Genomic DNA, 23,311 nt, shown 5'->3' on the forward strand with positions numbered 1-23,311 from the left:
AATTTTTGGCAAAAATTTCTATAGAAATAAAGTTTTGACAAAATTTTCTATAGAAATTTAATTTTGACAAAATTTTCTATAGAAATAAAATTTTAACACAATTTTTTATAGAAATTAAATGTTGACAAAATGTTCAATATAAATAAAATTTTCACTAAATTTTCTGTAGAAATAAAATTTTGACAAAACTTTCGGTAGAAATAAAATTTGTATAAATTTTTTTATAGAAATAAAATTTTGACAAATTTTTCTATAGAAATAAAAATTTTTATAAAAATTTCTATAGAAATAAATTTTTTATAAAATTTTCTATAATATTAGGTTAGGTGGCAGCCCACATTGGTGAACTTCTCTCTTATCACTGAGTGCTGCCCGATTCCATGTTAAGCTCAATGACAAGGGACCTCCTTTTTATAGCCGAGTCCGAACGGCGTTCCACATTGCAGTGAAACCGCTTAGAGAAGCTTTGAACCCCTCAGAAATAACACCAGCATTACTGAGGTGGGATAATCCAAAATTTTCTATGATAATAAAATTTGGAAAAAAATTTTCTTTGTTAATAAAATTTTGACAAAATTTGCTAAAGAAATTAAATTTTAACAAAAATTTCTATAGTAGTTTCTTGGTAAAATTGTCTGCAAATGTTTGTGGATTATTTATGGCTCGAGTGGTAAACGAAAAAAGGTATAGGGCTTGAAACACAAAAACTAAAAATTTTCTTTAAAAGCAAATAAAAAAGACTTGGGAAAATAGTTTCATTCTTTAATTCGAGTTTTTTGGTTTTAAAAAGAATGCTTTACAAAAAGGGGAGTTTCGTTTGTCTACATATTGCTTTTTGTCCCCTTAAATCCTATACACCCTAATATCCATATCTCCCTATTGCTATATGCTCATTTAAAGGTAGACAAAAACAAAAAACATCTTTGAAAATGAGTATATCTTTCCATTTTTCTTCCTGTTCATGTTTCCATTTGAATCAAAATTAAAGAAGAGATTTAAAATCATTTTGCCCCATCATTATCGCCATTAGCATGTTAATGTTTATAAATAATTTATGTTCTCATATGCGTAATTATGATCCCCATATACTATACATACATTAGAATGGGTCAAGGGTGGGGTAAAAATGGCTAAAGCATTTGAGTGCTAATCCTTAGGCATATACAATATGTTATGGCAGGAGAGGTTAAGAAAGAAAAATAATATCACGGTTACATGTCAAGAGAACTGAAGTTAAATTTTCGTACTTAAAGGTGGGTTTTCGAGTTGAAAACCACATTATTTTTGCAATTAATTTTCCTGAAATAATCATAATTGCAAATGAAAACATATGTACATATTCCTGTAAAGTCTTGCCGAAATCTAGAGGAACAAGAAACTGTGCATCAATTGAGTTAATTTATTTGCTTTATGAACTCTTTTAACAAAAGAACCGCAAAAAGCGAACATAGTACTGACCGTAATAGACAAAATTTATTTTTGTTGTTTGCTGATACTTGCCACCGTTATAAGTATGTATTTAAAGTGAAACCTCTAAAACTTGGACACTCTGAACACCGAATACCTCATAAATGTGGACAGTTGTCTGAGAACGTTTGCTACACTCAAAAAAAGTTTACTTGAATCCAAAAATGTTGACCTTTGCTTGAGGATTTTGGCATTGATTCCGAGCCAAAAAAAGACATTTTTGAGGAACCTCTCTGTTTTTAAATCTATGATCAATTATAAACAAATTAGGGTACAGAACTCATTTGTCGAATTTTTATTCTGTTTTTGTGATATATTAATAAAGCTATTCATATACAATAGTCGTAGCCTATATTTGAAGAGTTTTTATCTTAAATCTAAAGATTCTATATTTTAATTAATTTAAGGACGATATCTTATAATCAAAATGTATTGCTTTACTTTAAGGAAAATATGCCTACGCAGATTTTCAAAATTTTTATGCTAAATCTGCCTTAGTTCAGAGACATGCAACTTTAACGGAGGGACGCAAATTTTCAAAATTTTTATGCTAAATTTAATGAAAAAAAAAATATGAAGCAAAGATTATAAACTTAACTTTCATTGTAATTTTGTATTTTGTAAATTGCGCATCCTAAACTTTAGGTTGCATAAGCTTTAATATCACGTAAATATTTTTTTTAGTATATATTAACACATTAAAATTAACCTCTCATAACTGGACACCTCCTAAATGTGAATAAAATTTAGGCGACCTTTCACTTTATATTTTCTCATTGTAATATTTAATAAATTTTTTTCCACATTCGGGAGGTTACTTACTGTCAATGTTATAAAATATCAAATGTTCCACGAAAACTTTCAAGTTTTGAGCAGTCCGATGTCAGAGAGTCCAAGTTTAAAAGGACATTCCCTCCCCGACCCGATATTAAAACATACACTGAAAAACAAGCATGCCCTGTTCCAAAGATTTTGCCTTTGCACTAATGATTTTGGTATTGATTCCGAGCCAAAGAAGCGGAGAATTGAAGTAAGGACACATTTGAGACACAATTCTCTTTTAAATTTGAGTTTTGCGTACTTGATTCTAGGAAACAAATTTTAATTTATTTTTTCATTTTTTTTTTTCAATTTCCAAATGCAGACTCGACTTCAAGTAGAAATTATGCTACTATTGAAGTAAACATCGTCTTTAAAATAAAGTTTTTGAAAAACATGTCCTAATTTCAGAAGAATTTTCGCATTGTGGTCAAGATGCAAAAAGTCAACAAATTTAAAGACGATTCCACTTTTTTTTTAAGAATTTTTCACAATTACTAAAGACAAGTTGACCGTAGCCAAACAAAATTTTCTTTCATTTTAAGATACCAATTTTTAATTCGAATCACTTAATTATAAGGACAAAACGACTTTATTGAAAAGTTGATCGTCTTTTGGACAAAGAAGAAAACTTTATATCAGTACGTCTTCTATACCAAGCAAAAAACGCTCAAGCCAATATTTTTTTTTAGTGTATATTACTCCATTTTCACCACAAGATCAACCTCTACGTTCCAATTCCAAGTGGATCGGGTCAACCGTTTCCGAGCTTACCCGGAAGACACATTTAATTTAATTAAGCTTTCTTAATAATATATAGAATAGCCACAAAATCATACTTTACATGACTCCATTTTTGTGTTATATTGATTTTTCAAACAGTAACGACTTTTCATGATTGAATATCAACCAAATTGCCCCTCAATTTCCATTTTGTATTCTATCATAAACAATCTGACTCTCATATTTCCTTCTACTTAATAACAAAAACAACAACAACAGAATATTACACAAATATCTACGAAGTTAAAATCTATCGCAAATACTGGCGACAATGAAATAAAATTACATTCAACTTTAATGTTTGAGTAAATTATTCTCTGATTTCAGTTTATGTTGCTCTTTCACATTTAAATTGCTCTTCTACATCTTCTTCTTCATCTCTCTCGTGTTCATAGGTAATGAGTGTTCAGTGTACACCTAGTGTGTAATTAATTCCTAAAGAGTCTACTTATATAGAATTTCTAGACATATACAATTTGTGGTTTATTTCAATTAAAGGTCCAATTACAGAAGACAAAGCAACAATGGTAGGAAAGCACTAAGGTAACAAAAACAAAAAAAAATACAAACTTTGCGAAAATGTATGCGTGTGTGTGGTTATGGGGTATGTGAGTATAAGTTTGTGGTGTACTATCAACAGACACCTGACATATATTACCTGGTCGGTCCAATGGTCTACGAAAAGAGAGCGAAATGATGTACATATTTACACACATTATGTGGGAATATTAGGGTATATCAAAAATAATACAATACAGAAGATTATCCGTCGGTGTCAAACGTTGCTTGGCAGCTCCGAAAATTAAGAATAAACGAAGAAAATAAGAGCATGTTTACATTCTTTTTCGTTTCCCTTTTTGCAGTGTTCCAATTTAAAACAAAATTAGAACATATATGGCGCACCAGACGATTCATAAATTAATTAAAATATTAAAAGTTCATAGTTGCACAAAAAAATTGTGACCAAAACCGCAAAAATACGAAATTTAATTTTGAGCAGCTTTGCTCTTTAGGGACAACACAAAAGCAAATGCCGAAGAATTAATGTTTGGAACTGACTCTTTATGAAAAAACGAAATGTTGGAAAATTAATTTTTGGAACTGACACATTTTTCTCGCGGAGACAACAGGACCATCTATGGGGTATATAACTACCCTAACACTCTTCGGGTGTTTTTTATTATTATTTTTAAGGCAAATTTTCGACCAACCTAAATGTAAATGAATAACAATTGTTTACAAAAGTTTTTGGTTACAAAAAGTTTTCCAAGGCAATGTCGACTGTCTTAAAAGAGAGGATATAAGAGAGAAATCATTGACTGATATTTTGTAGCAGTGCAAAAAAAGGGATAAAATAAAAATCAAAGCAAACAAAGGTATTGTATTAAATTGCACCACGGGAGCCAGCGTGGTGCAATGGTTAGCATGCCCGCCTTGCACACACAAGGTCGTGGGTTCGATTCCTGCTTCAACCGAACACCAAAAAGTTTTTCAACGTTGGATTATCCCACCTCAGTAACGCTGGTGACATTTCTGAGGGTTTCAAAGCTTTTCTAAGTGGTTTCACTGCAATGTGGAACGCCGTTCAGACTCGGCTATAAAAAGGAAGTCCCTTGTCATTGAGCTTAACATGGAATCGGGCAGCACTCAGTGATAAGCGAGAAGTTCACCAATGTGGTATCACAATGGACTGAATAGTCTAAGAGAGCCTGATATATTGGGCTGCCACCTAACCTAAGGGTTCAAACAGCAAAGTGCCTCCGAAAATTATAATGGAGTCCTGAATCGTACCCGATTTACTGCTGCAAATATACAATCACTTTCGTTTCGGAGAGTAGAAACTCGCTTTTGGTTTTATTGCACTTCTAGAATATCATCAGTCTACCCCAATGTATAAGCATACCTATTGTTACGAATGCCAGAGAGTGTTGTTGTATATCGGTCTTCAGTGATATGTGCATGGATGCATGCATCATCATTACCAACATTACGGCCATCATTACTTTTATTATTCTACAAAGATTCTCTGATAGTGATTGTGAGTATTTGCTTTGGACTTCTTCTTCTCGATGTCGCTTGTGTGTGGAGAATCCCGTATGTTTGGTTATTTCGAGAAGGAAAGCTTTAACGAGTTTAAATGCATTAAATGGATCTACAACACAACGTATCGACTGATGACCAAATGGAGAATATCTAATGGTCTGTAGGCCACAGTAGGTGACTGATTGTTGGTTGTGTGAATGATAAAGTATCGTCGGGTGGGCCATCGTTACGTTGACGCATAGGAGAACGTTTCTTTATGAGCATTTAACCTGGATAATGGTAGTTGGACGATGTCTTTGCCATTGATACGCATTGTTACTTCTACACCTATACACATTGGAGTTGACGCCAATGTACCGGGGCGACAAAAACTGGGCCTTTGTCATCTTGTAGTGGATGAAGAGTGGCCATTCCTGTTGCAAACTTCACAAAAAATAAAACGGTTGAGAAACGGGTAACGTAAACATTGTTCTTTGTAACAAAATATATATTTGTTACAAAATTTTTATTTCTGTCTTGAAATATTTTAATCTGAAACCATCGTTTATATCAAACGATGTTCTCGACGGAAGAACGATTTGCTTTACATCGCACATATGTCATGTTTCATGGTAAAATTTCAATGCAACAGTGTTGCCAGTATTAGTGATTTTTTTCCCCAAATCAGGATATTTTTCAGTGGAAACAGTTTTTTCTATAAAAAATTTTGTCATTGTTTTCTATAGACAATTTGGCGAAATTTTATTTCTATAGACAATTTTGTCGAAATTTTATTTCTATAGACAATTTTTTCAAGATTTTATATCTGTAGAAAATTTTGTCAAAATTTTATTTCCATAGGCAATTTTGTCAAAATTTTATTTCTATAGACAATTTTGTCAAAATTTTATTTCTATAGGGAATTTTGTCAAAAGTTTCTTCTATAGAAAATTTTGCCAACATTTTATTTCTATAGAAAATTTTATCAAAAATTTATTTCTATAGAAAATTTTGTGAAAATTTTATTTCTATAAAAAAAAAATTGTCAAAATTTTATTTATATAGAAAATTTTGTCAAAAATTTAGTTCTATAGACAATTGTGTAGAAATTTTTTTCTGTAGAAAATTTTGCCAAAAATTTATTTCTATAGGAAATTTTGTCACAATTTTATTTCTATTGAAAATTTTTTAAAAATTTTATTTCTATATAAAATTTTGTCAAAATTTTATTTCTATAGAAAATTTTGTCCAAATTTTATTTCTAGAGACAATTTTGTCGAAATTTTATATCCAAAGAAAATTTTGTCAAAATTTTATTTCCATAGACAATTTTGTCAAAACTTTATTTATATGGAAAATTTTGTCAAAAATTTATTTCTATAGACAATGTTGTCGAAATTTTTTCTATAGAAAATTTTACCAAAAATTTATTTCTATAGAAAATTTTGTCAAAATGTTATTTCTAAAGAAAATTTTGTCAAAATGTTATTTCTAAAGAAAATTTTGTCCAAATTTTATTTTATAGAAAATTTTGTCCAAATTTTATTTTATAGAAAATTTTGCCAAAAATTTATTTCTATAGGAAATTTTGTCAAAATTTTATTTCTATTGAAAATTTTTTAAAAATTTTATATCTATAGAAAATTTTGTCAAAATTTTATTTCTATAGAAAATTTTTTCAAAATTGTATATCCATAGACAATTTTGTCAAAATTTTTGTTTCTAAAGACAATGTTGTCAAAATTTTATTTCTATAGGGAATTTTGTCAAAAGTTTCTTCTATAGAAAATTTTGCCAACATTTTATTTCTATAGAAAATTTTATCAAAAATTTATTTCTATAGAAAATTTTGTGAAAATTTTATTTCCATAAAAAATTTTGTCAAAATTTTATTTATATAGAAAATTTTTTTCTGTAGAAAATTTTGCCAAAAATTTATTTCTATAGGAAATTTTGTCACAATTTTATTTCTATTGAAAATTTTTTAAAAATTTTATTTCTATAGAAAATTTTGTCAAGATTTTATTTCTATAGAAAATTTTGTCCAAATTTTATTTCTAGAGAAAATTTTGTCCAAATTTTATTTCTAGAGAAAATTTTATTTCTAGAGACAATTTTGTCGAAATTTTATATCCATAGACAATTTTGTCAAAATTTTATTTCCATAGACAATTTTGTCAAAATTTTATTTATATGGAAAATTTTGTCAAAAATTTATTTCTATAGACAATGTTGTCGAAATTTTTTTCTATAGAAAATTTTACCAAAAATTTATTTCTATAGAAAATTTTGTCAAAATGTTATTTCTAAAGAAAAGTTTGTCCAGATATTATTTCTATAGGAAATTTTGTCCAAATTTTATTTTATAGAAAATTTTGACAACATTTTATTTCTATAGAAAATTTTGTCAACATTTTATTTCTATAGACAATTTTGTCACAATTTTTTTCTATAGAAAATTTTGTCAAAATTTTATTTCTATAGAAAATTTTGTCCAAATTTTATTTCTATAGAAAATTTTCTCAAAATTGTATTTCTAATGAAAATTTTCTCAAAATTTTATTTCTATAGAAAATTTTGTCAAATATTTTTTCCTATAGAAAATTTCCTCAAAATTTTATTTCTATAAAAACTTTCTCAAAATTTTATTTCTATAGAAAATTGTGTCCAAATTTGATTTCTATAGAAAATTTTGTCAACATATTTCTATAGAAAATTTTGTTAAAATTTTATAGAAAACTTATCAAATTTTTTTGGCCAGGCAGGAATATAAGGGGAATTGTGAACTGCTTGGCCATATTCGTGACAAATATTCGGCCATTTCCGAGAAGACGGATTGGGAAAATTTGTAGTGCTTCTGCATTGACTAATAATAGATTTAAACTAGCATCTCTTCGAATATTATGTCTTAAAAGAGCTAACTTTGTTCAGTTTATGTAGACCAGGTTTAAAAAATGCAGAAGTAATTTGAAGCTCAATTCGTTGATGTTTTCATGGGGGAACTTTATTAAAGTAATAAAAAGAATGGCGGTACAAAAACTTAAAAATTGGGAGATCGCAAGAAATCAAGTGCGAACAGTCATGATATTCATAAAAGGGACTATGCTTTTCAATTTTTGTTATCCAATACAAATATTGAAATAATCACTTGTTGTACATCAGTGTCGGGATTCGAATTAGGGTCCTCAAAGTTCGTTCTAAGATCATTAACGATGGTTGTTAGTTTAATCAGACCAAAAGACCTTTTCTCAATTTGACACCATGTGTTTAATGATTGGGTTTAGAGGAAAGGTGAACACTGCTCATGATTACTAATGGTGTGTACTCTACATTATGACTTTATTTTTTTTTTTTTTTTAAGTGTCATTCGCAAAAGCAAATAAAAGTCGTTGGAGACAATCTTTGTTAGGGTTATCATAACATCCCTTATTACTAAACTTTTACAAACTCTTTTTGAAGGGCAAAGGCCCCTTAAGAAGTGTATTGTAATTCTGAATTTCACTTCCATTTTCTCGCCAGTAAACACATCTATGCTAATGTGAACACGAAATGTATTTCGACTTTTTGCCATCCACCAAAGTATACTTTGCACCTGTCCATGTGTCTTGACTATCAACCCATAGACATTTTGAAAAGCTTCGCAAAAAAAGCCTGCAAAAAATAAATCTTGAATTATCACACAGAGTGTTCTTGGTGTCTGAGGGAATTTCTAGTTCTAGAGTTCAAAAAAACAAACTGAAGCGCAAAAAACAAAATCTCTACCAAAGAAAATTCCAATCTAAACGACAACAACAGGATTGACTAGTAAAATTTGTAATGACTTCAAGGGCCATTGCTTGGCAAAAAAGAAAATCCAATGAGGTAGCCTTTACTTTCTATGGGATTTTATCTCTGGTAGTCTTTGATTATATGTGTATGTATTTATAGTTCAATAAGGATACTTACATTCTCAATCCTTCAATACGGCAAACTCTCTTATTCCAAATAAAATTCAAGGGAAATTTATAATCTGCAAAAAAAGGAGAAAGAGATAGAGAACAAAATTTAGTTTTTTCTTCTTTCCTTTTGGTTAAATGGCTACTCAAGGATTAAAGACTAAATTCATTTCGCACAAAAGGTACAATAAAAACAAGGAGTATAACAAAACATTGACAACAAAAATAAACCAAAATACTATGGATCCCCCGAGATACAAAAGGCTAAGACCGAAAAACCTTTTAATTTAAATCACCAGATTAACGAAAGGTCCTCTTTTGGCTTAGTTGGTTTTTGTTCATATATTTTTGTTTTCATTTGAGATCAAAGATTATCCCTTCTGTGTGTGTGTGGGTGTAAGTGTGTGTTTTCATACAAACTCATTCAGGTGTTCTTGGAATGAATTTTCTTCAATAGTTTGCTGATATTTTTGTTTTCAGAATTCTTTTGATTAGGTTTTATCTTAAATTGTTTTTTTTTCTTTCTTTTTTTTTGGATCTCTCAAAATGTACAAAATATAGGTGCAAATTGTTTGTCAATTGTTTGCAATTCAAATAGAACTGTAACTAATCAGATAACTGTTCCATGGCAAAATTGAAAACAAAACATCTTCATACTCCCTACCTGAATTTGGAAGACTATTTTATATATTTTTTATATGAAAATTTATCACAATGGACTGAATAGTATAAGTGAGTCTGAATCTTAATCGGGTTGCCACTTTAACCTATATGAAAATTAGAATACATAGGAAACATGCAATTTGTATATGAGTTGATAAGGTTAGGTTGGGTTAGCAACCACGGATGCCACTCGTGCCAAAAATAATCTACAAAAATTTGAAGAACATTTTACACAAAAAACTACCAAATTAACAAAATCTTATTTTGTTGATCAAATTTTTGTGGTTAGTATAAAAAATTGTTGTTTTATTCAAAAGAAATGTTTTATATTGAATTTATAGAATATGTTATCAAACTTTTATTTCTATAAAAAATGTTGTCAAAATTTTATTTCTGTAGAAAATTTTCTCAAAGCTTTATTTCTATAGAAAATTTTGTAAAAATTTTATTTCTATAGAAAATTTTGTAAAAACTTTTTTCTATAGAAAATTTTGTCACAATTTTATTACTATAGAAAGATTTGTCAAAATTTTATTTTCATAGAAAATTTTGTTCAAATTTAATTTCCATAGAAAATTTTGTTAAAATTTTATTTCCATAGAAAATCTTGTTAACATTTTATGTCCATAAAAAATTTTGTCTAAATTTTATTTCTTAGAAAATTTTGTTAAAATTTTATTTCTATAGAAAATTTTGTCTAAATTTTATTTCTTAGAAAATTTTGTCAAAATTTTATTTCTATAGAAAATTTTGTCAAAATCTCATTTCTATAGAAAATTTTGTGAATAGATAACTGTTCCATGGCAAAATTGAAAACAAAACATCTTTATACTCCCTACCTGAATTTGGAAGACTATTTTATATATTTTTGATATGAAAATTTATCACAATGGACTGAATAGTCTAAGTGAGTCTGAATCTTAATCGGGTTGCCACTTTAACCTATATGAAAATTAGAATACAAATCTCATAGGAAACATGCAATTTGTATATGAGTTGATAAGGTTAGGTTGGGTTAGCAACCACGGATGCCACTCGTGCCAAAAAAATCTACCAAAATTTGAAGAACATTTTACACAAAAAACTACCAAATTAACAAAATCTTATTTTGTTGATCAAATTTTTGTGGTTAGTATAAAAAATTGTTGTTTTATTCAAAAGAAATGTTTTATATTGAATTTATAGAATATGTTATCAAACTTTTATTTCTATAAAAAATGTTGTCAAAATTTTATTTCTGTAGAAAATTTTCTCAAAGCTTTATTTCTATAGAAAATTTTGTAAAAATTTTATTTCTATAGAAAATTTTGTAAAAACTTTTTTCTATAGAAAATTTTGTCACAATTTTATTACTATAGAAAGATTTGTCAAAATTTTATTTTCATAGAAAATTTTGTTCAAATTTAATTTCCATAGAAAATTTTGTTAAAATTTTATTTCCATAGAAAATCTTGTTAACATTTTATGTCCATAAAAAATTTTGTCTAAATTTTATTTCTTAGAAAATTTTGTTAAAATTTTATTTCTATAGAAAATTTTGTCTAAATTTTATTTCTTAGAAAATTTTGTCAAAATTTTATTTCTATAGAAAATTTTGTCAAAATCTCATTTCTATAGAAAATTTTGTGAATATTTTATTTCTAGAGAAAATGTTGTTATGCAAAATGTTTCCTCTTAATTGGAGAGGAAAATTTTCCAAATTCTACCAAAACATCAATAATTCTATCAAACCACCAACTGTGGCAACCATGTTAGCAATCCGTTAACTTAGACTATTCAATCCATTGTGATACCACAAGTGGTGAACTTCTCTCTTATCAATGAGTGCTGTCGGATTTTAAGTTTAGCTCAATGATAAGGGACCGAGTTCAAAGGCATTTCATATTGCGGTGAAACCTCTTAGAGAAGTTTTGAAACAGAAATTTCACCAGCGCTACGAGTATTGCATTTTATTTGGAGGGATTGAACAACTCTAGTATTGCAATTTGCTTTTACGTATACAGAAAACAAAATACAAGAAAAATATTCCATAATGAAATGATTTATCAAGCTAGAGGTCCAATTAAAGTCTTAATTGAGCTCTAAATATTTTTAATTAAAATTTAATTGAGTCAACAAATTTTATAATTGAAACACAAATCAATCACAAACATTAATAATATACATTTTTTTATTTATTAGATAAATTAAATACAATTACAATTTCTGTGTTTGAAAAATTTTCAGTTTAAAATTAATTGGATTAATTAATTCGTAATTGAAGACAAAACAAGTAGGTTAGGTTAGGTTAGGTTAAAGTGGCGGCCCGATTAAATTTCAGGCTCACTTAGACTATTCAGTCCATTGTGACAAAACAAGTATATACGGCCGTAAGTTCGGCAAGGCCGAAGCTTATGGATTGCGTAGAAACTTCTTCTATCGAATTACTTAAGTTGCGGTAACGCTTGCCGATGGCAAGGTATCTTAAAGTCTGCTAACACCGTCTTCTAAATTGTATGTAAGTCCATACGTATATATTAAATCAAAAAAGACCGATTAAATGCGTATATAATTATGTTTGACAAAATTTTCTATGGAAATAAAATGTTGACAAAACTTTATACAGAAATAAAATCTTGACAAAATTTTGTATAGAAATAATTTTTTTTTTTGGTAGATTATTTTTGACTCGAGTGGCAACCATGATTATGAACCGATATGGACCAATTTTTGTGTGATTGGAGATCGGCTATATATAACTATAGACCGATATGGACCAATTTTAGTATGGTTGTTAGCGAGCATCAGATGAATTTTGCTACTGTAACAGGCTCCGGAGGTCAAATCTGGAGAATGGTTTATATGGGGACTATATATAATTATGGACCGATATGGACCAATTCTGGCACGGTTGTTAGAGACCATATACTAACACCATGTTCCAAATTTCAACCCGATTGGATGAAATTTGCTTCTCTTAGAGACTCCGCAAACCAAATCTGGGGATGGGTTTATATGGGGGCTATATATAATTATGGACCTATGTAGACCAATTTTTGCATGGTTGTTAGAGACCATATACCAACAGCATGTACTAAATTTCAACAAGATCGGGTGTAATTTGCTCTCTTAGAAGCTCCGCAAGCCAAATCTGAGGGTCCGTTTATATGGGGGCTATACGTAAAAGTGGACCGATATGGCCCATTTTCAACACCATCCGACCTACATCAATAACAACTAATTGTGCCAAGTTTCAAGTCGATAGCTTGTTTCGTTCGGAAGTTAGCGTGATTTCAACAGACGGACGGACGAACTGACGGACGGACATGCTTAGATGGACTCAGAATTTCACCACGACCCAGAATATAATATATACTTTATGGGTTCTTAGAGCAATATGTGTTACAAACGGAATGACAATGTTAATATACCCCCCATCCTATGGTGGAGGGTATAACAATTGTTTTGTGTGTACTCAGAACGTTTTGACATACGAACGTTCTGAGTACAGCAACTTAAAAAATTCATCTCTTCCAAACAAAGGAATTAAATTGCGAACCTTTTCGTGCGATTATTTTTTATAACTATTGACGTGGATTAAGATAATCGATGTACGATGATTTTTGGCGATGAAGCTCATTCAACAGTTTATGCCTGGGATGGTGAATTCAACCGAATTCCAATTCAACTTCACTCCATGACAGATTTCGTGAAGGTTATCAAAAGTCAGTTGTTGTTCCGGAAACCATTGATGCTGTGCTCCAATTGATATTGCAAGATCGTCATGTAACCTATCGTGAAATTGAGACAACCAAAGGCATGAGTGGGACCAGCATAAAATTCAATACATGCATGAACATTTGGGCGTCAGAAAAATTTATTCGCAATTTTTCAATCGCTCAAAAAAAGGCTCGTGATCGAATGAAATGGTATGAATTGATGAATTGTGGATTTACGATCGAATTCATTTTTAACTGGAATGTCTTCTATCACTTAAATGATAATAGTTCTAATCTGTTGTATCAATTAAATTTTTAAATTCAATTAAAATTTTAATTGGAATCGTTTTTGTCTGTGTATGAACCCGTAAAGTAAACAGCAGTCGACTATACGGGTATTTCATGATGAGCCAAATCCCAAAATATTGTTCGCACCCAAAGCACATTCAAGCAAATGATCGCTTTTTTATACCCTCCACCATAAACTGGTGATGGGGTTATAATAAGTTCGCTTGTAACACATCAAAAAAATCTTGATCAGGAAGAAGTTCTAAGACGATATAACTATGTCCATCTGTCTGTTGGTTGTTTTCACGCTAAAGACTCCAGCAATGAAGCCATCGTGCTAAAAATTTGCATAAATTCATCTTTTGCCTATTGTCAAGTCAAGTTCGAAGATGGGCGACCCCCCGATTTGGGGTCTTGAGCGTGGAGACATCCCAATGTCTCCAATTATCCTATTTACCTGAAATGCACAACCTAGAGGAGTTTTGGGTCCATTAATAAGTGTGCCGAATATGGTGTGTATCGGTTCATGGTTTGGTATAGCCCGATCTCCCGATTTGATTTCGTGACTGCCTAGACATCTGAAGTTTTATCCGATTTAAAATCTGGAGATATTTTGGGTCCATAAGTTAGTGTGCCGAATATAATGTGTATCGGTCCATGGTTTGGTATATCCGCCATAGAGCCCGATCTCCCGATTTGACTTTTTGGTGTAGCAAATATTTCGGTATAAATCTCATGTGTTAAGTCTCTCTATTTCCATGTGGGTATATATGTTTGCTTGGCAGAGTATCTGTCATCAAATCCACCTGAAACTCTGTATATTTTCAAGTAATCCCACGAAGAGTTTTCAAAGGAAATAATTATTTTACTTGATTCATGGCGGTGGGTATTCCGTGGGTAAGATTCGACCCGACCGAATTTAAATCCGTATTTATTTATTTTTTTTTTTTTTTGAGAAACTAGTCGTGTCGTAATCATATCATGAGAACAACGCAGAGCAGTCAATTTTGAATTGTACAAAACCATTTTCTTGCCAGCTGTCGTCTAAGAAATCAGAAAAACCATCCGCCCAAAAAACGGATCACTTAGTCAGGACTATACGGGTTGAATGACTGATTTTTATAAAATATAAAATAAAAAGTCAACTTGGAAAAACGGTTGATGCGTTCAGATACCTCAATCAGAGTGGCAAAAGGGCTTCGAACGCATGCACATTTTTTAGTCTTGCTTAAATGAAGTTTCTTTGAATTTGCTTGTGTGTGCTCACAATCTATCTCTATAAATAGAATTGTTTCACTACTTGCGTTGCTTGTGCGTTGATGGCTATAGCGATAGTAGATAATTTGTTTGCTTACAAATAATAGGGTCCATGGTACGATTTTTTTATCGGACAAAAGCTAAAATGTATAAAATCGTGTATATTCCTTATTTTCAAAGACATCAACGTTTATCACAACAATTCTATATTTTTCTTCCAAACAATTTTTTTTACAATAAAAAAAAAATCACCAAGGATGTTTATCTAAAATTTCGTTTGAGGGGACAAATGTTTCTTTGCGCATATTGGATGTGTTGTAGTTATTGAGACAAATTGTGTCAATAAGCTCAATACAACTTTTGTCTCTTCGTGCTGCCTTATGCATACAGTTTAAATCCATATTTGATCTTTAGCCTTGTTTCAATAAAGTTGAAAAAAATATAATTTTCCTACCATAGCCAAGAGCATAAGAGAATACAAATTCATGTGAAATTCCAATAATGTAAACAAATTGAAGAAAAATACAATTTTCCAATGGAAATTACAAATGTACCGAAAGGAAAACAATGTGGAAAAAATGCAAAGAAAAATATGAAAAATTTTCCAAATAATTTTTTTTGTTAATACAATTGAAATGGACTACAACAAAACTACCCTTGGGCGAGATAAATATGCATGCAATTTATGTCCATCATTGAAGAGCCCTCTCTAAGCGAAAGAGAGAGAGCGAGAGAGTGAGAAAAACACAATCATTGTTCTTTCAAACATACCAAGGATCCCAGGATGCCGACACATGTTTTGTATCAAATTTCTACTCCTTTGTATAACAGCAGGAAAGCAGCCAGGCAGTAAGGCAGGCAGGAAAGTAGTCAGCAGGCAATATTCAGCAGCCAAGCGAACCCAATCTTTAACAGAAGGATGGACGGACGGACAGACAGACAGACACAGAAGGTTAGAATTGCAATAATGAAAGGCAAAGGAATCCTCAGTAAAATATATGCAAGAACCATGACTGTATGTTTAGACATGGTATCAAGTATCATTCTAAAAAAAGCAAAAAAAAACAACTAGGGACTTCAATGTATATAGCCAACATACCCATAAATAATGCATGGCTAATTATTAAAAACTACATGAGTTTTTTTTCGTTTGGGTTTCATTATTCGAAATTTGTATATGTGATGGATTTGTTATTTTATGGGAAAATATTCATGAAATCAATGAAAGTAAAATTGAATTTCAATAAAGCCAAAGCTAACCTATTTTTCTCTCACACACTTCATGTATAATTCATGTGATATGGTTATATGGGAAAATGTGTTGTTTTTATAGCTGTAGAAGAGGTTTGTGAATTTTTATTTGCCAGAAATTGTTGTAGCGTTTAACCAAATGCAAAAGTACATAATCAATTAGTCGTTATTCATGTAAGAGTATGTCAAAATACCATATTTAATATGGGAAAAATAAATAAATTCAATAGATAAGTTTTTTTTACAGTGACAAAAATCTTGACTTAATATGACACATATTACCATCAAATAGAGGTCAATTTAACTTTATTTTATAGTGTTTTCTTTTCTGATGAAAAAGCTTTGCCTTCACTTTTAAAATGTTGCCAGCAACCTAAAAAATGTTATGATTTCAGCGGGCAGAAAATAATTCAAAGGAGCAAGCCGTGCAATCGCAGCACTTTCATTTATCGGCAGTGCTGAAAATGCCCGCAATTTGCCTCTATGCGTAGCACTATATTCACAATGGAATTCGTAGCCCTTTCTCACCTTTGCCTGTTTTTTTTTTTTAGAAAACAACCTAAAAAGTTCATTTTCCGGGCAAAATGTAAAAAAAGTGCACAGTTTTGCATTAAAAGAAACACACAAAAAATAAGAAAATATGAGAATATATTTTCTTGTTAAATGGAAAGGATAAAAAACAAGTATATACGGCCGTAAGTTCGGCCAGACCGAATCTTATGTACCCTCCACCATGGATTGCGTAGAAACTTGTTCTAAAGACTGTGATCCACAATCAAATTACTTGGGTTGAGGTAACACTTGTCGATGACAAGGTATCTTAAAACTTCTTAACACGGTTTTCTCAATTGTAAGTTAAACAATTAAATTAAACAAACAAAAAAAGCCGATAAAGTATGTATATTCAGTTTGACAACATTTTCTACAGAAATAATATTGTGACAAAAGTTTCTATAGAAATAAAATTTTGACAAAATTTTCTATAGAATTAAAATTTTGACAAAATTTTCTATAGAAATAACATTTTGACAAAATTTTCTATAGCAATAAAATTTTGACAAAATTTCCTATAGAAATAAAATTTTTACAAAATTTTCTATAGCAATAAAATTTTGACAAAATTTTCTATAGAAATAAAATTTTGACAAAATTTTCTATAGAAATAAAATCTTGACAAAATTTTGTATAGTAATAAAATTCAAATTCACAAAACTTTCTATAGAAAGTACCAAATTTCAACCGGACCGGGTGAATTTTGCTCCTCCAAGAGCTCCGGAGGTCATATATAATTATGGACTGATATGAACCAATTCCTGCATGGTTGTTGAATACCATATACTAACACTACGTACCAAATTTCAACTGGATCGGGTGAATTTTGCTCCTCCAAGGGGCTGGGGATCGGTTTATGTGGGGGCTACATATAATTATAGACCGATATGGACCAATTCCTGCATGGTTGTTAGAGACCATATACTAACATTTCAACCGAATCGGGTGCATTTTGCTCATCCACGAGGCTCCGGATCAAATCTGAGGATGGGCCTATATGATTATAATATATAGTTATTGACAGATATGGACCAATTCTTGCATGGTTATTAGACATCATATACTAACACCATGTAAAAAATTTCAGCTGGATCGGATGAAATTAGCTTCTCTTAGAGGCTCCGCAAGCCAAATTGGGGGATCGGTTTATATGGTGGTTATATATATTATTTCCCCGTATAGTTCATAAAATGTTTAGGGCATACTTGGAATAAATCAAATTGCATCAAACTTTGGGAAATTTCGAAAAAAAAATAATAAAATTAAACTAAAACCAAGAATTGTGTGCAACATAAATAAATTATGAAAATTCGTATTAGCCAGTTGTGTAAGCCTATACTCAAAAAAAAAAAAGTCATCTCTCATCTCTCTATTTCACTAAAGCCAATTTAACTTTATTTTAGTTTATGGAATTATTATGTTTGGATAAAGTTTTCTTTACTCTAATAATTTTTGGTGTACGGTAGTTAAATGAATTAAACAACGGTGAAAAGTTATGCACAAATTAAGCATAAAGATTTACTTAATTCGTATTTCTCACAAAATAGTTCATTATTTCTTTAAATTTGTAAATTTTACCAAAAATGCGTGAATCATGAACTTCGTATGTCATTAAAGACATTCTTGCAATTTTGAACTCCAATTTTTTTCTAATTTTTTTCTACGGCTAATAATTTTTCTTCAATTTGTCGGAAAAATTTACGTATTTTTGGGATATCGTTAAAATTTAGTTAAGTTAAAATTTTCTAAAAATATTCAATTTTTTCTAAAATTAGCCTAAAGTTTTCTGCTTGGTGGGTCAACTGTTTTTTCAGTGTATTGGTATCTGCCATTTCGATAACCTAATAATATCAATTCATATCCAATGACTCGCAATAATATGAGGGAAAATTAATTTGAAAGTAAAACCAGGCTGCATTGTCATCAAGCTTACATAAAAACAAATAAATTAAATTTAGCATCAGTTTAACGAGTCGTCCTATCGACGACTTTTTTGCGATTATTAAAAAATTTGTAAGTTTTTATACCCTCCACCATAGGATGGGGGTATATTAACTTTGTCATTCCGTTTGTAACACATCGAAATATTGTTCTAAGACCCCATAAAGTATATATATTCTGGGTCGTGGTGAAATTCTGAGTCGACCTGAGCATGCCCGTCCATCCGTCCGTCTGTTGAAATCACGCTAACTTCCGAACGAAACAAGCTATCGACTTGAAACTTGGCACAAGTAGTTGTTATTGATGTAGGTCGGATGGTATTGCAAATGGGCCATATGGGACCACTTTTACGCATAGCCGCCATATAAACGGACCCCCAAATTTGGCGGATCTTCTAAGAGAGGCAAATTTCATCCGATCTGGCTGAAATTTTGTACATGGTGTTAGTATATGTTCTCTAACAACCATATAAGAATTGGCCAACATCGGTCCATAACTATATATAGCCCCCATATAAACCGATCCCCCGATATGGCTTGCGGAGCCTCTAAGAGAAGCAAATTTCATCCGATCCGGCTGAAATTTGGTACATGTTGTCAGCATATGATCTATAACAGCCATACAAAAATTGGTCCACATCGGTCCATAAAAATTTTGTCAAAATTTTATTACTATAGAAAATTTTGTCAAAATTTTATTACTATACAACATTTTGTCAAAATTTTATTTCTATAGAAAATTTCTATAAAAATGTTGTCAACATTTTATTACTATAGAAAATTTTGTCAAGATTTTATTTCTATAGAAAATTTTGTCAAAATTTTATTTCTATAGAAAATTTTGACAAAATTTTATTTCTATAAAAATTGTTGTCAAAATTTTATTGCTATACAACATTTTGTCAAAATTTTATTTCTATAGAAAATTTCTATAAAAAATTTTGTCAACATTTTATTTCTATAGAAAATTTCTATAAAAAATTTTGTCAACATTTTATTTCTATAGAAAATTTTGTCAAAATTTTATTTCTATAGAAAATTTTGTCAAAATTTTATTTCTATAGAAAATTTTGTCAAAATTTTATTTCTATAAAAAATTTTGTCAAAATTTTATTTCTATAAAAATTTTTGTCAAGATTTTATTTCTATGGAATATTTTGTCAAAATTTTATTTCCATAGAAAATTTTGTCAAAATTTTATTTCTATAGAAAATTTTGTCAAAATTTTATTTCTATAGAAAATTTTGTCAAAGTTTTATTTCTATTGAAAATTTTGACGAACCGAATTATTTACGTATTTAATCGGCCTTTTTTTGTTTAATATATACCCCGTATGGACTAACTTACAATTGAGAAGACGGTGTTAAGAAGTTTTAAGATACCTTGCCATCGGCAAGTGTTACCGATTGTCGTTGACAGTCTTTAGTACAATTTTCTATGCAATCCATGGTGGAGGGTACATAAGATTCGGCCTGGCCGAACTTACGGCCATATATACTTCTTGTTTTCCTAAATGCATGATGAAATAATTGCAAATTTAAAATTCTTTAATATCTTATGTTGCCAATATAATCAGAAAAATGCAATGTCTAGCAAATGAATTCAATAGGAATTTGGGTTATATATGGAAATATTATCACAGTATTTTCACATGTACTGTATAGAGCAAAACTTTATAATATTTTACAAATAAGGATAGCACAATCATACAACTTCCATTCTAGCATTTTCTATCTTCCAAAAATGTTACAATCCTTAATGAACTAGAATTCGTATCGGCTACTGATTGCATTTCATTACACCCTTTTGATTCTCAGGCCACCAACGTCAATTACCTTGACAAGCCCCAGGAACATTTCATATCTGTGACCCTACCATCTATCCTTACTGCAAAAATGCCTATACCCAGCATGTAGTCCCAAAAATTAAACGAAAGAAAATTGTACATTATATTCATTTCAAGGAAACTATATTGGATTTTATTGTAATTTTCTACCTACAAGAAATTGGCTTTTGTTTAAAATTTTTCTATACAAGCGGTAGTCTTTAATCCCATCCCATTTAATAGTCAACCAGTTTTGTGGTTGACCTTGTTCTTGTTAAGTGATAAATGTCCAAGGTCCTTCAAAGCAATGTTCACAAATATGAATACATTCATTTGAAGATACGCCCGTTTTATTTCGGAACTCCTATTGAGAGGAAGGAGAATTATAGTTTTGAAGTGAAGATGATAGTCTGGTTTATTTCCTCATATTGATGCCAGCAGTTTTTCAATGACAGCAATGCGGGATTTTTCTTTTTCTCTTAAAGAAATGTGTTCTTGGAATGTTGTCATTTAGGTTTGAGACGAAGATATTTTCGGATATGCAAGATATGCAATTGTTTGAATGAGATTGTTTTGTGGAAAAACGATTTTCTTCTACCTTACACCCAAAAAAAAATTGTGACATTGTTAAGACATATGTGACAAAAAGTTTGATACAAGGTGAATTTAGGTTAATTTTAGAAAATTGTAACTAAACTGTTCTACAAAAATAAATAAATATTTTATTCGACAAATTCAATAAATTTTTATAATGTTATCCATTCTTTCACGTGTTATGTTATCGAGTGGCAACCGTGGTTAGAACTCTTCCATCTAAGATATTTAGATAAAAATATAATTGTCTCCGTGTAAACTTCTGCATATTTAAATTAAAGTTTTTGGTGAAAAATTTCATATACATATATTTTTCAGTTGTCAAAGAAAATAGTGTGAAGAAAAACAAGTATATATGGCTCGGCCAGGCCGAATCTTATGTACCCCCCACACACGAAAACTTTTTTCTCTGATTCAATCACCAAGTTAATTGATCCAATTAATTTTTTAATTGAAATGTCTTCAATTACGAAAATGATAGTATCAATCACAGTTTTAATTGGACATAGAAAAAATTCTTGATTAAAAAATTAATTGATTTTTTTCAGCAAAATTCAATTAATTTTTTAATTGATTCAATTAAAAATTTAATTGATGTTGATGCAAAACGCAATTAATTTATTAATTAAAGAAGGTAACTATTTTTAATTACTTTCTCAATTGGCTTAGAGTTTTATTTGGATTAACAAATGATTGTTTGAAATACATTTTTTGAAATTAAAAAAAATCAGCACTTTTTTAACTGAATTAGTCTTCCGAATTTAATTAAAAAGTTAATTGTATCAATTAATTTTTTAATTAAAAATTTTCAAAATTTTCAATGATTGATTTAATTAACTTAATGTTTCTATCATGATTAAAAAGTTAATTGTATCAATTAATTTATTAATTGAAAAAATGTTCAACTTCAATTAACTTTTTAATTGGAAATATTTTGGTGATATTTTTTCTGTGCACCATGGATTGCGTAGAAACTTCTATGAAAGACTGTCATCCACAATCGCATTACTTGGATTGTGGTATCTTAAATCGTTTTCTAAATTGTGAGTTAGTTCATACGTGGTATATATTAGACAAAAAAGGTATGATTAGGTACCCAGCAAAAAAAGCGTTGCCAAAAAAGTGGTGAAAATGTTCTTTTTGGATCCGGAAGTGGTACAAAATTGGCGCAGAAGCGATGATTTTAACATGGGCTTGTCATAGGACGGATGTCTACAATTTCAACAGCTGTTGCACTGAATTTGCTTCACTTCTTAAGGTGTGATGCGAATCCAAGAAATTTTGTGATATTGTGAAGAAAAGATAATTTTTAAATTTTTTTATGATTTTAATGCAGTATAACGCTTGCCTGGAACGTTTGACATCAAATATTTTAAAAAAATCGCAATTTTTCTAGAAAGGATTTAGCATTTGCTTCGGCAAAATTTAAATAATTTGCGCTATTTTATTAAGTTTTAATCTGTTTTTAACCCATTTGAAACAATAAAATTTTAAATTTCCCATTAAAAATATGAAAAAAGCTAGTTATAAAAAAATTAACTCAAATGAACTTCCTGTGTAGTTAAAATAAAGAACATCTTTGGGTGGACATATTTGGAAGTGCTTTTAAAGTTGTGCCTTAAGAAGAACTTCCACATTTTTTTGCTGGGTAAGTCTACAAATAATTACGAATCGATATGGACTTTTGCACGGGAGCTCAAAATTGCAAAAATGTTTTTGGTGCCATACGAAGATGGACGCAATTGTGGTAAATTTACAAGTTTTTTCTTTTTATATTCTGAACTATAGAAAGACACGAATTTAGTAAATCTTTATGCAAACATTCATCGTTTTTTAGTTCATTTAACTAACGTATACAAAAAAATATTAAAGTCAAGCAAATTTTTTCATAGGATAATAATTCCATGAACTAAAATAGAATTGAACTGGCTTTAGTGTCATATATATTTTTATTTTGAGTGCATCAAAATGGTACACTAAAATATATCTTCCACGAAATTAACATTAAAATATTTACATCACATTCCCCTCTTTCCCCTGAACACCAACTTTTTGTTTGAAACTTGATTTTTTGATTTTATCCAATATCAAAAGTCGATTTTCGAAAATATCAAAAGACGATTAGTCGAATTTGAAGTCGGTTAAAATTTCAAATATTGAGGCAAATCGAAAATGTTGTGCAATAGTCTAAAAACACTCATTGACGAATCACATTCT

General features: G+C 29.9%; 1 protein-coding gene across 1 annotated transcript in view; it reads right to left on the reverse strand.

Annotated features, from left to right (window-relative positions):
- LOC142228560 (uncharacterized) overlaps positions 1–23,311 on the reverse strand; it is a 126,719-nt gene that overhangs the window by 92,936 nt on the left and 10,472 nt on the right. The window contains exon 2 of the mRNA XM_075299017.1: positions 9,037–9,100. The gene's annotated coding sequence lies outside the window, so the exon portion shown is untranslated. The remainder of the gene's footprint in view (positions 1–9,036; positions 9,101–23,311) is intronic.

This window comes from Haematobia irritans, chromosome 3 (genome assembly GCF_050003625.1).
Source record: "Haematobia irritans isolate KBUSLIRL chromosome 3, ASM5000362v1, whole genome shotgun sequence".
Lineage (NCBI taxonomy): Eukaryota > Metazoa > Arthropoda > Insecta > Diptera > Muscidae > Haematobia > Haematobia irritans.